The sequence below is a fragment of the Myotis myotis genome, unplaced genomic scaffold (assembly GCF_014108235.1).
Source record: "Myotis myotis isolate mMyoMyo1 unplaced genomic scaffold, mMyoMyo1.p scaffold_m19_p_2, whole genome shotgun sequence".
NCBI lineage: Eukaryota > Metazoa > Chordata > Mammalia > Chiroptera > Vespertilionidae > Myotis > Myotis myotis.
In genome coordinates, this window is record NW_023416324.1 from 152,093,678 (window position 1) to 152,111,535 (window position 17,858).

Below are 17,858 nucleotides of genomic sequence, written 5' to 3' on the forward strand. Positions count from 1 at the left end.
CTTTAAGGGAAATGAAGCCACCTGATATTATTGTGGAAATTCTCTTCATAAAATGATAGAAAGCTTTTTTTCTAGTAATATTTGCATGGGATGATACATATCAAATCTCTAAAGGGCAATGGAAGATGAAGAAGACTATAAAATATACAATAGCTAAGATTTGGAAACAGCCTAAATGCCCATCAGCAGATGAGTGGATTAGAAAACTGTGGGACATTTATACATGGAATACTACGCTGCTGTAAAAAAGAAGGAATTCTTACCATTTGCAACAGCATGGATGGAAGTGGAAAGCATTATGCTAAGTGAAATAAGCCAGTCAGTGAAAGAAAAATACCACATGATCTCACTCATTTGTGGAATATAAATAACATTATAAACTGATGAACAAAAATAGATGCAGAGACAAAGAAGCATCAAACAGACTGTCAAACTACAGTGGGAAGGCTGGAGGGATTGCAGAGGGTAAGAGATCAACCCAACAACTTGTATGCATGCATGTAAGCATAACCAATGGACGCAAGACACTGGGGAGGGTGGGGAAGGCATGTGCCGGGGGGTAGGGGAGACTGGGGGAAGGTCAATGGGGGAAAAATGAGAGATATGTACTACTACTTGTAATACTTTGAACAATAAAATAAAATTTAAAAAATATACAGGTTTATGTTGAAGAAGATTCCATTGATTCATCTAATAACATTGATGATGATGGCTTACTGACTGAGCTCATCACATAACAGGATAGCTACCAGCCATATAATCTAACTTTTGAATAATATTATAAAATCTTAGACTTTGGACACAAACTTGGAAATAGCTTTAATCTTTACTATTTCTCTCTCTCTCTCTCTCTCTCTCTCTCTCTCTCTCTCTCTCTCAAAAAGGCAGGATTGAAAAGATATGATTTCAAAATCTGACTCAGCCTTATTTTGGAGTTAAGAACACACATTCTAGAGTTAAACTGAACACAATAATTAGTTGGATGGCTTTCAGAAATGTATTTACTTCTCTAAGCCTCAATTACCATATCTTTAAAATGGGGCCAAGAATACTTATCTCCCATACATAGCCAGTCAGGTTTATATTTATTAATATAGATAAGAGAAATTATAAACAAAAGTATCAGAAATAGCCCTGGTCAGTGTGGGCTCAGTTGGTTAGAGCATCATCCCATCATCCTGTGAATCAAAGGGTCTTGGGTTCGATTCCTGATCAGGGCACCTACTTGGTTGGGTACATATGGGAGGTGACTAATCAATGTTTCTCTCTTACATGGATGCCTCTCTCTCTCTCTCTCTCTCTCTCTCTCTCTCTCTCTCTCTCTCTCTCCCCACCTCATCAATAGAAAACATATCCTTGGGTGAGAATTTTTTTTTAAAGTAGTAGAATGAAATAAAAGCCCGTTGAAGACAAATACAATTACTTAAGGTTTTCACTGAACCTCTGTGTCTAAAAACCCTCAGTTTTGAGTCTCAGAGATCAGTTTTCTAAAAACTTTGATCCACCATGAAAACAGAGGATGAATCTAAATAGAAATGACTTTCAAATTTTATTATGCATAAGTGTCGCCTGAAAGTGAATGTGAAAAATGTAATTTGCTGGGCTCTTCCCCAGGATTCTGATGCAGTGGATAGAGGTGGAATCCAAGAACGTGCATTTTAACAACCATTCCGGTGATTCTGATTCAGAGTTGAGGATCCTCGCTTAGATAAAATAGCTATGAAGGAATCAAAATTAGCCAAACACTTATTTAAAAAAAACAACAAAAAAAAAACACACAGTGTGGGCTGACCTGGAAGAGAACAAGCATCTACTAGTATTCCTTAGGTCAGAATTCAGTTAGATGAATTTCAGTTACATACAAATGGAACATGTTCACAGGTATGATTATGTTCACAGAGTTAAAAAAAATCTATTTGTTCTTCAACTAAATACACATCCTGAATACTGATTACATAGACACTAATATTATCTTCAGCTTCTTTGTCACTACTAGGTGCATGTTACTTTATAGGCATGAGTAAAAATTCATTGTAAATTCATCTATTTTCTCACAAAAATAATAACTTTTTGAAAATCGGTAAATTATTTAAGTAAACAAAATAGTAATTTCCTCATTTAAATACATTACAGAATAAAATATTTTTAAAATGCATTAATAAAAATTGATGATAAAAATCAATGCACAATCGTGAGTTAAATATTTTAATGCAATCGATCAATTAATTTGCTAAAATGAAGATACTCCACCTATAAATAGAGACTATCATGGATCTAAGGAAATTTTAAACATTTTCACTTTCAAGATTTTCCTAAGGAAAAGACAATGAGACAAAAACTAGAAATATATTTTAAGTTTGTACTACAGTATGCCTAAAGATGTGCATAAACTCTCTATATTCTAAAAGTTATCATTACAAGATGAGAATTATGGTCTCTGGTTGCAGCTGAGCATACAGTTGAGCTGGAGAGGAAAAAAACATATACCAATATGATAAAAGTTTATCAATATTACAAGACAGTATTGCCTACCAGTCAAGTGTGAGGCCAGAGGAGAATCTTCTTAATACATACTGGGTGAGCTAAGATTAGCTACTTAGGATCTCAGAAATTCAGGCACAGTACTGCTCTGAGAGGGCTGTGGTGACCACAGTGGGTACTGAAATAAATGCAAGCTATTGTTTATTGTAATACTTGACAGTTTATTATACAAGCCATGTCACAGGTAAGGCTAAATGAAAGGTACTGGCATTGTGAGCTATAGAAACCCCAAATAAAGAGAATGTCATCTTGACTTGGTAAGATTTCTGCAAGGAGTGGTATTTGAGTTGGATAATTCAGAATAAACAAGCTTTGGCTAGACAGAGAGACAAAGATCATTTTAGGCGGGGTGTGTTTTGTGTGTGTGTGTGTGTGTGTGTGTGTGTGTGTGTGTATGTATGTGTGTGTGTTGACAGGAGCCATAGGTCAGAGGTAAAACATTTTAGGGACTGTTAAATAAGTTTAGGATAAAGCTATAAAATATACTTTGTGGTAAAGCAGTAGAGGGTTCTGAATTTCAAGTCAGGTTTTTTTTCTTGATAAAAATTTTAATTGCCCAATTTTTTTTAAATATAATTCAACATCTCTTTAGAACAGTGGTTCTCAAATTTTAGTAGCATGCATCAGAATCACTTAGAGGGCTTATTCAAAACAAATTGCTCTAGTCCACCCCAAAGTTTCTGAGTCAGTAGGTTTGGGTGAGTCCTGAGAGCTTGTGTTTATAGCATATTCCCAGGTGATACTAATGCTGCTGGTGACCTTGAGAATCACTGCTTTAGCAGATGGTAAAACAGAGTTAGATGGAGGCGGTTTTTCCTAAAAGAAAAAATTCAATAACTGAATGACCCTATTCATTTCCTATAAAGTTTCGTCCCCACTTTCATACCAAGTCATCGAAGAACCTACACGGAGATGACCTGTGAAAAAAGATGTTTACTCTGACCTCCTGACCTCTCTACTAGGCTCAAGTCATGAGCTATGGGAATAGGAGACCCATGATCCAAAGAAGCCCAGGCCACCCGGCCTGGAACTGAATCAGCATCAAGGACATTCAGGAATTGAAAATGATGGCGCCAAGTGATTGAAGAAGGTGAGTGGACATTTTATTTCAGAGCTTCTATCAATCCATGTTGGACATTCTGTACTTGGGTTACACCTAACTGCCTGCCCCTAATCCAGAGACTGTTTCCAGCTCACCTTCATTCACCTTTTCATTTTCTTCAGGAAATCAGGAGTGAAATGGGAAGCAAGATCTCTCCACTTTGGCGTGGGTTACTATTTACGTATATCTACTTCCTGCTTCAAAGTCTTTCTCCAAAGTGAACTTCCACTGTGTAGTAGCCATACATAAAGAAATATTTTAGCCCTGACTGATTTGGCTCAGTGAGTAGAGCGTTGGCCTGCGGACTGAAAGGTCCCAGGTTCAATTCCGGTCAAGGGCATGGGGGTGTGCAGGAGGCAGCTGACCGATGTTTCTCACTCTCTATCCCTCTCCCTTCCTCTCTGTAAAAAATCAATAAAATATATTTTTTTAAAAAAGAAATATTTTAAAAAGCAGAGGGAGAAAAAGAAAGGCTCTGAGAAACTATTTTCTCAAGCATGTCTCCAAGGACACTATTCTACAAGTTAGTGTTTTATTTTCAATGGCAGACAAAAAAAAAAAAAAAGTATTGTGTTGTAAAATTTGTATTGTGAAAAAAGGTTAGTAGTGGATTTAAAATGTTCAAAACTCCAAAAATCTCTCAATGACAGCAGCTTGTTTATTTCCTAGTCATTTTATCTTTCCTTAAAATAATAAGCTATATTATTACGAAGCATAATTAATAATAATAACAACAATTACCAGCAGAACAACAGAAATAATTATACTAAGCACCATGGGCCTAGATCCCCCCATAGTTACAAAGAATAAGTCTCAGTGCCAAAACCGGTTTGGCTCAGTGGATAGAGCATCGGCCTGCGGACTGAGGGGTCCCAGGTTCGATTCCGGTCAAGGGCATGTAGCTGGGCTGCGGGCACATCCCCAGTGGGAGATGTGCAGGAGGCGGCTGATCGATGTTTCTCTCCCATCGATGTTTCTAACTCTCTATCTCTCTCCCTTCTTCTCTGTAAAAAAATCAATAAAATATATTAAAAAAAAAATAAGTCTCAGTATTTTTAAGAACAGACAGTAGACCAATAATAAAGGGGGGAAAGGAAAGAAAAAAAAAATCCCTTCCTATGCTCCCTTGAAAATACTACAGGAAAACAGACGATAAACTTTAATATCTGTTGTTAAGGGTCTTCATTTTACTGATCGGTTCTGGCAATTTAAATAGACAACAACATGAGCCTCTAACGTCTCTTAGGAAATAGTATCAATAGTATTAATTCCTGGCTGGTCCCAATTCCATTTGTAATTTAGCATCCCCAACCACTCATAAGAAGAAAGAAATACCATTTATATAGTAGGGTTTCACAGTTTATAAAAGCACTTTCACAAACATCATATTATTTGACTGTCTCAACAATCCTATGGGATAGGTAAGTAGGAAAAATATTAATATTATACCCATCAGAAGGTGAGAGAACTAAGGATCAGAGAAGAAGGAAATAAGTTAATCTTTACTGAATATCTACATTGAGTCAAACTCTGTACAGACCCGAAAAGAAGCCAGGTACAGAGTTTTTATGACATGAAATAGGCTCAGAGAATCTGACCCCTCCTCAAAGTCACAGATGGCAGAGCTGGGACTTGAAAGCAAATATCTAGAATAAGATGCATGATCTTTCCAGTGAGCTGAACATTTATTCTCAGCTACGCACGTCAGTGGTGTCATAGCAAAGGTCCTGTCAAGAGGTGGCATGTTCAACTGCCAGGCGCTACCAACACTATTAGTGTAAAGAGTTTTCATTTGTTTTTAGTTTGTTTGACAAAAAATGAGATACAAATTTCTTGAGTAGATGTGCATCTTTGTAATATTACTCAGTCTGTCAAGAGAAAAAGAAGAGAATGTATTATTTCAATGGCCGAGAATAGTAACTTTTAAAAGTCACTCCAACTACTACAGACACAAGAAACAACATTTTCCCATTTCCATGAAAATTCTCCTTACAAGAAAGACAAACCAAAGGGCTAACCAATCTCAGAGTTTAGATTCTGGCAAAGGCTCAACTTTCAACCACTAATTTCTAAATAAGTGATCAGTACATGCATATATATTAAAACTAGAGGCCTGGTGCATGAAATTCATGCGGGGGGGGGGGGTTCCCCTCAGCCCAGCCTGCACCTTCTCCAATCCGGAATCCCTCTCACAATCCGGGACTGCTGACTCCTAACTGCTCACCTGCCTGCCTGCCTTATCGCCCCTACTGGCCTCCCTGACAGCCTGATCACCTCTAACCACCTCTGCCTGCTGGCCTGGTCACCCCCAACTGCCCCTCCCTGCTGGTCTGGTTGCCCCTAACTTGCCCCCCCCACCAGCATGGTCGCCCCTTACTGCCCCACCCCCAGCTGGCCTTGCCATTCCCAACAGTCCCCCTCTGCTGGCCTGGTTGCCCCTAACTGCCTCCCTTCTATGGTCGCCTCTAACTGCGCCCCTGCCAGCCTGGTCACACATCACTGCCCGCCCCCTGCAGGCCTAGTTGCCCCCAACTGCCCCCCACTAGTCTAAGCGCCCCAACTGCCCCCCTGCCAGCCTGGTTGCCCCTCACTGCCCCCCCTGCTGTCCTGGTCACCCCACACAGCCTGCTGTTCGGTTGTTTGGTCGCCCCTCATTGTCCCCCCCTGCCAGCCTGGTCACCCCACACAGCCTGCTGTTCAGTCATTTGGTCGTCCCTCATTAAACCCCTTGCCGGCCGGGTTTCCCCATGAAGCCTGTTCGGTCGTCTCTTCAGTCGTCCGTTCGGTCGTCCATTTGGTAGTGATGACTCCTGTCTCTTTATATATATATAGATGAGGAATAACAATAAAGGGTGTATGAACAAAATAAACCACTCTCTATTCTAAACTCAAAAATCTCAAAGCCATATAGATTCAGACTTTGAAACCTTTTGACCAAATTATCATATGTCTTTTTATTTTTACTTTTTACATGCATTTACTTGTACAATTAATATAAAAATTTACTTTTTTACATGCATTTACCCGTATAACTTATCTGTTTTGTTTTCTGTTTTAAGATGATTATATTCTTGCTGTACTTATGTGTGCCTAACTTCTGACTTAGAGCATTGAGAGGTTGAACGAAGCAATGTCTTCCCACTGTGGACCAAAGGGGCCACATGTTAACCTGACAAGCTCAGGGAAGGCCTACATGGCAGTCTTGCAAACTCAGAGACTTAAAGTAACCACAAAGGATGGTCTGAAATTAAACTTTAACTAAAAGCAGTTACATCCTAGGCTGGTATCTTCACTGTAAAAGTCAACCTTTACCTTAACTAAGCCTAGCTGTCTTTTTGCATCTATAATAACACAAAAGGACCAATGCATGAAATTCGTGCAAGAGTAGGCCTTCCTTCCCCTGGCTGCCAGCACCAGCTTCCCTCTGACACCCGGGACCCAGGCTTCTCTGGCAGCCCCAGCTTCATCTGGAAGGTTGTCCGGTCTAATTAGCATATTACACTTTTATTATTATAGATAACATTGAAATGTCTGGGTAACTTATAACTTCTCTTTTTCTGGACCCGTTAGAGCACAACCTAATGTGCCTGGGCACCAGGACAGATACCACAAATTCATTCATTATCATGTTAATTGTTCCTGCACCCGCCTTCTAACATTTTACCTTTTTTACAATCCCAGGGGTTTCCCCGCTTTGCTTTCTCCAGCCTCTCTAGTCTATCACCAATGGATTTCATGTAACCCACCTACGTCCCTTCCTTTGATTGCAATGTATAAATACAGATATAACCCACCATTCTCAAGAGCATTATCTCAATTGCTTGAGGTTCTGCTTCCTGGCATATGTTGACAGTTTGGCTCAAATAAACTCACAAAAATTCTTTACAGGTTTGCATGTTTTTTATGTTAACACTACAAAAGAGACAAAGGTCTGACCTGGAAGGCATCTTGGGAGTTGGGGCAGCAGAGGTTAAGGGAAGTCTAGTATATAAGTAAGTATTTGTGAAATTAAATTGAAGTTTTGAATATTAGATGAAAACATTTACTGAAAGAAGATTGCTGTATGAGCTGAACAACTAAATTGTTACTGAGCATTTTCAGAAAATTGCAGAATTTCAGAGTTGATGCTATCCTGTGGATTTTATTTTTATGATGACGGAATACTAGTGTTAGTGGAGTTCATTATTGTTATATATTACAATCTTCTAAGTCTTGAACATCCTATAAAACATCTCTGTTAAGTGGCTGTCCATACTAAAACACCTTGAACTTTGGGAATTAATATTTACTGATATTAGGGGCTATTATGGACTTATGTCCCTTCCCCTTACATCCCACATTACATGTTGAAACCCTAACCCCCAATGTAGCTATATTTGGTGATAGAGCCTTTAAAGAAGTAATTAAGGTTAATTAAGGTCATAAGGGTGGGCTCTAATCCAATAGGACTGGCATCCTTATAAAAAGAGGAAGAGATACCAAAGATGAGCACACACAAAGAAAAGGCCATGGGGGGAGAGGCATTGAGAAGAAGGTTATCTGAAAGCCAAGAAAGGCCTCAGTGTAAACTAACTATGCTGTTACATTGATCCTGGACTTCTGGTCTCCAAAACTGAGAAATAAATTTCTGTTTAAACCTCTTAGTCTGTGATGCTATTTTGTTATGGCTGTCCCAGCAGAGTATTATAGGCACTAGAGTTCTCACAATAACTTGCAATGTAAAAATTGATTAAGTCTACTTTACAGGTACAGAAATAGATTATGGGGGATTTGAAAATGTCCCAGAAGACAAAGAATCAAAAGTGCCATAACCAAGACTTAACTTTCTTCCAGACCAATATTTTTCTTCTTTCTCTGTTTTCTACCTTTGAACACATAAGGGTGTTAAAAGTTAGTTTTTGTATTGACCTGAATATTTTATTCTTGTATGTTTCATCACTGGCTTGTGTTCTACTTATTGGAGTCAGAGAAAACAACATGATTTATTTTCTATGAGAGAGTCCTTAATATACTTGAACATAGTTATCATATTTCTTTCTCATAAATTTCCAAACAACCCCAGTTCCCATGACCATTCCTCATATCACACGTTTCATTGTTAATATCCTGGTCAAAGACCCCTGAAGATGTCCTTGTTTGTTTAGATTGTTTTGTACTAGCTTGTTAAAGCATATCTCCCCTATGTTATTCATGAATAGTCTTTTCAAGATATGAAGACAAAGTCTTATTTATCCATTTTAGAAATTTCATTGGGTTTAGGTATAGCCCATCATTTAGTATTTCAAGATGTCTTTGGAACTTGATTACTTCATTCAAAAACTTTTCTATGGTTTTGGATTCATGGCATTCTACAACTCTGTTGAGCATGCTTTCATCCAAGACATTGAAAAAAAATGGCAGCCAAGATAAGCCTTATTATATTCCTGCAATAGGCCCTTCTACTTTGACACTGGGCCATTGGTTTGCACTTAATAGTGTGGTCATTCAACTAGTTAGAGATCTATCTTTGCTTAGATTAGTTACTAATCTATCTGTGCATCTAACCCAGGTGATATCAGATCATATATTGTCCACATGCTTTCATAAAGCCACTGTGGTTCCTAGCAAGCAGCACTTCTTTCAAGGGTTTATAAACCACCGCTTTATGCTTTATTGTTTTAATAATACATTTAGGCACTCGTTTGGAACTGACAACAAGCTATTTGTCCTTGTAAACTGCCTCTTGTATTTTCTGAAAATCAGAACATTTTTCACATCTCTAGCTGTCTTCACCTCAGTTATGAATGGCAATAGGTAATGATCTCACCCACAGACCCTCTCACCAGCCTATGGTTCTCTAACCCTGTTTCTTGGCTCCTCTCCTTTTTCCTGTTTCTTTCCAAGGAATAGAACCACTCATGTGCAATCATGGACTGTATCCAGAGATGGTATGCTGGTCAGAGATCTGAAAGTGGAAGAACAGAGAGGACTTACAGGAGGTGGTGTCCTTGGGTCCCTGACTGGGCTGTCAGAGCAGAACAGGCTATGATTATGTAGGCCTTTGCATTCATCTCTGCCCATGGCTCTGCCTATCTTCTGGTTTTCACATCTAGCTGTGCACCTGGACAAGGTTACATCCTTTTTTCTATTCACTCTGGATGATTTCCTCTTCCAAATGTTTAAGACAGCTTTGCATTTTTAGTTTTAACTGAGAAAGGTTGAGGTGTATAATGCTTTTATTTTGCCATGAAGACTTTCTCTGAGGCAGGCATGAATCCCGACCCTTACCTAATCAAGAAAAGTTGTTTAGGGGATGGGAGATGGGAGGCAGGTTGGACTTTAAATGAACAAATCAGTTATAATAAAAACACTGAGATTTAGGTGCCTGAGGTTAGAAATACTGGAGGGAATTCAATTACACTAATTAATATTTAAGAAAGGCTAGAGATCACATACTGAATGTGGGAAACTAGGCCAGTCAGACATGAGCATATGGAGAGGGCAAGATCAACTGATAAAAGTAACAAACAAATCATACACAAATGCTCCAACAGGAATGAAATAGAGAATATAAAATAAATATTCCAACAGACACAGAATAAGAGGTAAAGTAAATGGTTTACCAAACATAAAAGCAAAATGTTCTAACATAAGAAGACATTGGTTTTGTGTAAACACATATATTATAAATATATTTTTTCCAAATACATTCGTAAGGAAATGTTACCCATTTATAAAGAAACAAACAAACCAACAAAAAAACACCAAAAGACCAGACTTAGTTCGGGTTCTGTGGATTCACAGCATACTATATTTGCTCTCATTTCCTCACTGGCTTATCAAGTAATAGTTTCAATGTGGCTTGACATTCATAATAGGTTGGTCCCTAATGGTTTAGCCCACCTGGAAACCCATACCTGATGGAAGGCTGAAAAGAAGCAGAGTATTCCAGATTCCACAGTTTTTCTAGTTCTGGCTCTGGTGTCATTTGGTTGATATCACATTTTATACCACATTCTCTCTTTGGACTTAATTTGTTTTTTTGTTTTTTTCATTTTTGGCCCAGGTAGTCAATTCTGATTTTTGGTCATTCTTTTTTACATTTCAAAGTTTTCTACAGAACTATTTTGGATTATAAACCACCACTTTATGCTTTATTGTTTTACCAGAACTACTTGCTTCTACCATGTAATGATTCTTTCTTCTTCTACACTAGTTTTTACCCTTTTTCACATCTTTTCTACCTCTTAACCCTGTCTTCCTTCTTCTCTTTGCTCTAGTTCATCAGAAGTTATGTCCCTGAACCTGGTACTCCTACTCTATCAATCTTATTCTTTCAAAGCTCCACCCTCTCAAAGCCACAGTTTATTAATTCAGAGCCCCACTTTGGGAACTTTGAAAACTGGAAGCCTAGGGAATTCACTGGATTGCTTTTGCTATCAACAGCATCATGCAGAAACAGAAGTAGAAATATAGAATAGGAGATCAGAGCAGGATGAGACTGAAATTTGGGCTCCTCTTCCAAATTCTCCAGTGAATACAGTTGGTAACCAAATGCATCTGGACACACTCTATGTCTATGTACAACGTGTGATATTAGGCTTGCATAGCAAACAAAACAAAACAAGCCGAAACCGGTTTGGCTCAGTGGATAGAGCGTCGGCCTGCGGACTGAAGGGTCCCAGGTTCGATTCCGGTCAAGGGCATGTACCTGGGTTGCAGGCACATCCCCGGTATGAGATGTGCAGGAGGCAGCTGATCGATGTTTCTCTCTCATCAATGTTTCTAGCTCTCTATCTCTCTCCCTTCCTCTCTGTAAAAAATCAATAAAATATATTTAAAAAAAACAAAAACAAAACAAAACAAAACAAAAAAAGATTCTTGCTCCTCAGGAGTTTTACCTACTTGAAGAAATAATTCAAATACAGTAGTCCCCCTGTTATCTGCAGTGAATATGTTCCAAGACCTCCCAGTGAATGTCTGAAACCACAGATAATACTGACCACTATATTTGTGCACTATGTGTTATCCTCTACATACATAAATTTTCACTTGAAGCACTTTATGGCTTCTCTTTGGTTTATCTGAATAGCCAACATTACTATTCTTGCATTTAGGGGCCATTAGCAAGTAAAATGCTCAAATACAAGCTTACTTGAACATAAGCACTGTGATATCACAATAGTCAATCTGATAACCAAGAGAACTAACTAACAGGTGGGAAGCATATACAGCCTGGAGATGCTGGACAAAGGGATGATTCACATTCAGGTGAGACAGAGAAGGCTGATGAGAGATTTCATCATGCTGTAGAGAATGGTATACAATTTAAAGTGTATGATTTGTTTATTTCTGAAATTTTCCATTAAATATTTTCAGACAGCAGTTGACCACTGATAACTAAAATTGCAGAAAGACAAACAATGGATAAGGGGCAACTACTATATACCAAAATCCGCAAAATAAAGTATGCCCAGAGGTAGAACTGCCCTTCTATTTTATAAGAACTGCCCTTCTATTTTATAAGAGAAAATAAAGCTACTTCCTTATTTGAACCAAATAAAAAATTTGAACCAAATTACTGGATTTCAGAATATGCTTCATAGTCCCGAAGCTTACAAAGAGATGATTGAATAACTTAATATTAAATTAAAATGTAAATTTCAAAACTTATATATTTGCATCAATTTAACAGTATGAGAAGAATGACGTGCAAAATTTAAATATATTGTATACATTTTTAAAACACGTTGGAGACCAATGTGTTGTTACATATTAAATATGTTAACTTGTTTTAATATGGTTAACTAGTTATTATGCGGGCCTCAAATTAAGGCCCTGAGATTGGAAGGCAAGCTGTTTATAAAACAAACACAAACAACAAAAAAACTGTTACTATATGCAACTACTTAACCTGTGTTTTATGATTTTCTTCACACCATACAGTACTCTATTCCTCATACAAAAATACACTGAATGCTTAAGCCAATATAATAAATTGTGAGTTTCTATTTATTTGCATATTTGTCATTATATTCTTATTAATATATGATAAATAATTTGAATTTATAAAATGAGCTTATTTTAATTAAATACTACTTATTTTATGTGTAAAGTTTCTAAAAAGATTTATTTTGAAAAGAGGGTTCTGTGGTTTTAAAGAAAACATGAAAAATCTTTGTATCAAATGATTTGTATGAACCCTCCAACTCAAGGCAGTTTGATTCTCAATTTCTGGCTCCAGGAGACTCGGTTTCTGAATTTATCCACTTGCTGGTTCAGGCCACTGTATACAGCAGATAAACTCAAGTTCATATGCTGACTACTATTCCTTCAAGCTTAAGAAAGATGATGCTTTTACACTGAGGAATAGATTATTTGCCCTAGCTGGTTTTGCTCAGTGGATAGAGCGTCGGACTGTGGACTGAAGGGTCCCAGGTTTGATTCCAGTCAAGGGCATATGCCCGGTTGCAGGCTCGATCCCCTGTAGGGGGCATACAGGAGGCAGCCAATCAATGATTCTCTCTCATCATTGATGTTTCTATCTCTCTCTCCCACTCCCTTCCTGTCTGAAATCAATAAAAAAATATATATATTTTAGATTATCACAAAATCATCAGACATCAAAAAAGGTCACCTTGTCTTAAATTTAACCAGTACATGAAATTTATCAGATATTTTTAGAAAGCCAGATTATCAGAATTTAATATATTAGTTTAAAATTTAACCAGTGATAACCAAGAAATAAGTCAATGGAAACTTCTTTAATGATCTAAGAAGCATTGCTTATATTAATTATGTAACACATGGGCATTTATTCATTTATTTTACAATTACTCAAGATATATTATATTAAAAGCTTCCAAAAGTTTTTTCCCCCAAACATTAATCAGCCATCTTCTATAGTTAGGGAAAGACTGAGCCAAAAATGGCTTTTCACCACTACAGAGAATGAAACTAGTAAACTTCAGGAAAAATGCATTTTCTGAAACCTGAACTCTGCTCTACTATAAAACACTTTGAACTTTTAGAACACTGAAGTATAATTCAAGAATAAATTGAGCCCTGACGGGTTGGCTCCATTAGTTAGAGCATCCTCTCGTACACCGAAAATGTGTGGGTTCGATTCCTGGTCAGGGCACATACTTAGGTTGAGAATTCAAGCCAAAATAAGAAACTGACTTGAGGTGTTTCATAGTGGCTATACAGAGAAGTCAAATAAGAACTATGTATATATGCATTTTTCAAAAGCTATCTAATGAATGGTACCAGTATCAAGGTTAAAGAGTTTCTCTTCTGGATGCACAGTCCCACCTATGTGACCTTGGGCAAATTATTTAAACTGCTGAAGCCTCAGTTTTCATTTCTGTAAAATGGAGGAAATAAAAAGAATACCTAGCCTCATAGATTTGTAGTAAGTAAGGAAATAAATAAATAAATAAATAAACAAATAGATAAATAAATAAATGTTGGTTAGCATGTTGCCTAGCACTTAAAAAATCTCAATAAATATTAACTTTAATTATTAAAATTGCTCAACACCTAAAAGCCAGCTGTTTTCTTCTGGTTATTTTTTCTATGACCTGATTCTACTCATAATTTACTGACTACATGTTTTTCCCTTCTGGAACAATGTTCTATTTAGATTTCTTTTTCTTTGCTTCCAGAATGATCTATGGTTGATATCTCTTCACCTCCACCACAATCATCAGACAGGATTGCTCCACTTCATTTTGGTCGTTCTGTACTTGCTTTGGTGGTCACTGCTTCTGTTACTTTCTCATTCCTTACTCAGTGGTTTAGAAAATAAAACTTAAGGAAGAACTAAACATTATAAGGAATTTATTGAGATAAATGGTTATCAAAATTAGGCAAAAAGTGATGTTATTAAATACAGGGTGGGAAAAAAGGTTTATAGCTGCTCATATGGAAAACAATACATTTAATAAATAATAATACAAGATTAAATTGTTTCACCTACTCAAACCGTAACCTACTTTTGCCCCACCCTGTATAAATCACACCAAGAGAGAGCAGCTTTTGACAGCAGCTGTGAAATGGTGGGAATCAGTGAACTCCAAAGAAACAAACAAAAAAAAGAAATGGAAGGCTATGAAACTTACATAATTTACATGGGAAGCCAGTCTCTGAAGATGAGAGGAGCCAGGAAAGGCACCTCTGGATGAATATTTGGACAAGACAATAACAATGAAGGGACGGTGTTCTCTGATCAAATGGGAACCACTAGTAAGAATATAATGAGAAATAAGACAAGTATAACATTTTACTGTATTTTATTTCTTTACTGCATAACCTACATTGAGGGACAATATCTTTGTGTATAAAAATATAGATGGGATGTTTAAAAAATGCATGGTGATAATGGCAATAGCAATGAGGATGACATATTTTTAAGAGCCAAAGTTAGAAATTCATTGACAAAATAAATTAAAATTATAACACCATGTTGGCAGACATTGGAACACGGTATCCTATGACACAAAAATGTTTCTTCAATAGAATTCTAGGGATTTTGTAGTTGAAAAAATATTTCATGTAGGCAAGTAAAAATCAAATGGTTTATTGCAAAGATGCAAGCAGATGGGTGACTTTTTGCCTTGTGCCTGAAAATGAACCTGCTTCTCAACTTCCATGAGCATTAAATTCAGTTAAAAACTAAAAAAAAGACACTGCCAAGGAAACTGAGATGGCAATATAACATCATGCCTGAGAGAATAAACTATCAAGACAGGATAAACAAAACCAACTGAAATGGAACAAGCAAACTTAATACAAGTCAAAGAAGCTTTATAGAATCTATCTATACTAATAAAAGGGTAATATGTTAGTTAGACTGGATGTCTTGCAGACATCCTTACGGACGTCCTTCTAGACAAAGTAACAGGGCTGCAAGGGCCAAAGGCCTGCAGCCGCAGTGGCTGTGAGGGCCGGTCCAGTGCCGTGGTCCCTTTTGCAGAGGCCACGGGAGAAGATGCCGCAGGAGAAGGCAGAAGGGAGAAGGCGGCACTGCGGGAGAAGGGTGAAGGGAGAAGGCCGGCACCACGCAAAAGGGGAGAAGGTGAGAAGGCCAGAGCTGTGGGAGAAGGGAGAAGGTGACAGATAGGGGGATCAGGCCAGTAGGGGAGAGCAGTTAGGGACATCAGGGAGGCAGGCAGGTGAGCAGTTAGGAGCCAGTGGTTCTGGATTACGAGAGGAATCCCAAATTGAAGAGGGTGCAGGCCGGGTTGAGGGACCCCCCCCCCCCCCGCAACCCTGTGCACGAATTTCATGCACTGGGCCACAAGTCCTATCTAATAATAGAGAAACATGGTAATTAACTGTAACTTCGCTACCCTTCCCACAGGCAAATCAGTGAGATATGCAAATTAACTGCCAACAAAGATGGCGGCCGGCAGCCACGCAGCTAAAGTGAACAATGAGGCTTGCTTGCTCCGGTGACGGAGGAAGCCAAGATTCCCCACCTGCCGCAGCCCAGCTCTGAGGTCCAGATGCAACAATTTTGCAATTATAGAAGCTAAAAAAACCCAGAAACCTGCTTTCAGCCACAGCGGGCTCAGAGCTTAGAGTGCCAGTGATGGCAACAGAGTTACAATTATAGAAGCTAAACAAACCCAGATAAATGCTTTCAGCCAGCCACAGCCTCAGAGCTGAAGCCGGTTCTCAGCTCCAGTGACAGCCATAGAAGGTAAATAAATCCCAGAATTAAAAAAAAGAAGAAGAAAAGGAGAGGTTGGGAGCTTCAGTCACCCACCAGACTGAAAACGGCCCACAGCCCCTCACCCAGACTGGCCAGGCACCTCAGTGGGGACCCCCACCCTGAAGGGGGTGTGACCAGCTGCAAACAGCCATCAGCCCGTCATCCAAGCTGGCCAGGCACCCAAGCGGGACCCCCACCCTGATCTGGGGCACTCTTCAGGGTCAAACCAGCCGGCCCCCACCCGTGCACCAGGCCACTATCCTATATAGTAAAAGGGTAATATGCAAACTGACCCTAACAGCAGAATGACTGGTCACTATGACACACACTGACCACCAGGGGGAAGACGCTCAATGCAGGAGCTGCCCTCTGGTGGTCAGGGTGCTCTCACATGGGAGAAGCTCTGCTCAGCCACAAGCCAGGCTGATGGCTGCCAGCACAGCGGTGGTGGTGGGAGCCTCTCCCGCATCCTCAGCAGCGCTAAGGATGTCCAACTGCAGTTTAGGCCTGCTCCCTGCTGGCAAGTGGACATCCCCCGAGGGCTGCCGGGCTTCCAGAGGGATGTCTGATTGCCATCTTAGGCCCAATCCCCCAGGGAGCGGGCCTAAGCCAGCAGGTGGTCATCCCCTGAGGGGTCCCAGACTGCGAGAGGGCACAGGCCGGGCTGAGGTACCCCCCTGAGTGCACAAATTTTTGTGCACCGGGCCTCTAGTATATATATAAAAGCCTAAGCGACTGGTCAACTGGTCGCTATGATGCACACTGACCACTAGGGGGAAGTCCCTCAATGCACAGGATTGGGCTCCCTCCTGTCTGGATCAGGCCTGCAGGGATGGAGCAAAACCGGCTCTCTGACACACCCCAAGGGGTCCCAGATTGCGAGAGGGCACAGGCCAGGCCAAGGGACCCTACCAGTGCACCAGTGCACAAATCCATGTATTGGGCCTCTAGTGTTAAAATAAAAATACTACTAAACAGAACCAATCTTGCTATCCATGGAAATAGCAAATAAAAATTTTTTCTCAGAATTTATGTTAATAACTCCTATGAAATTACTCCAAATGTGGGACATTTTTTCATAATTGCTTTTGTTTCCTAATGACTTTTTAAGACCTTTTTTTTTTTTTGAAACAAATGAAACTTTATCAGAAATAAAACTTTTAAAATATCCAAAATAAAAGGCTAGCCTATTGAGGAAAAGAATGGTCAGCTGTCACAAATATTGTATATCTGGATTTCCATTAATGCCTTGATATCTTCCCTTCTTGGAAAGAACTCACTGTACTCTGCTGAAAACCTGTATTTAGTTATAAACCAGTATTCAATGTATAATCATTTGATATCTTCATTTAGGTAAAAACAACAACAAACACATTCACTCCCATTCAATATGAACTATACTAACTTCTAAAATCATCTTAAAAAGAAAAATATCACTCTTTCTTCTAGTAAAGTGTTCTTTCTTTTTCTAGTAGTGGATATTTAGAAAATAATAATATGTGAGAATATGGCCAATAT

The 17,858-nt window shown here is 38.8% G+C and overlaps 1 protein-coding gene across 13 annotated transcripts in view; it reads right to left on the minus strand.

Annotated features, from left to right (window-relative positions):
- ZBTB20 (zinc finger and BTB domain containing 20) overlaps positions 1-17,858 on the minus strand; it is an 892,970-nt gene that overhangs the window by 437,914 nt on the left and 437,198 nt on the right. The gene's annotated exons all lie outside the window — the stretch shown is intronic.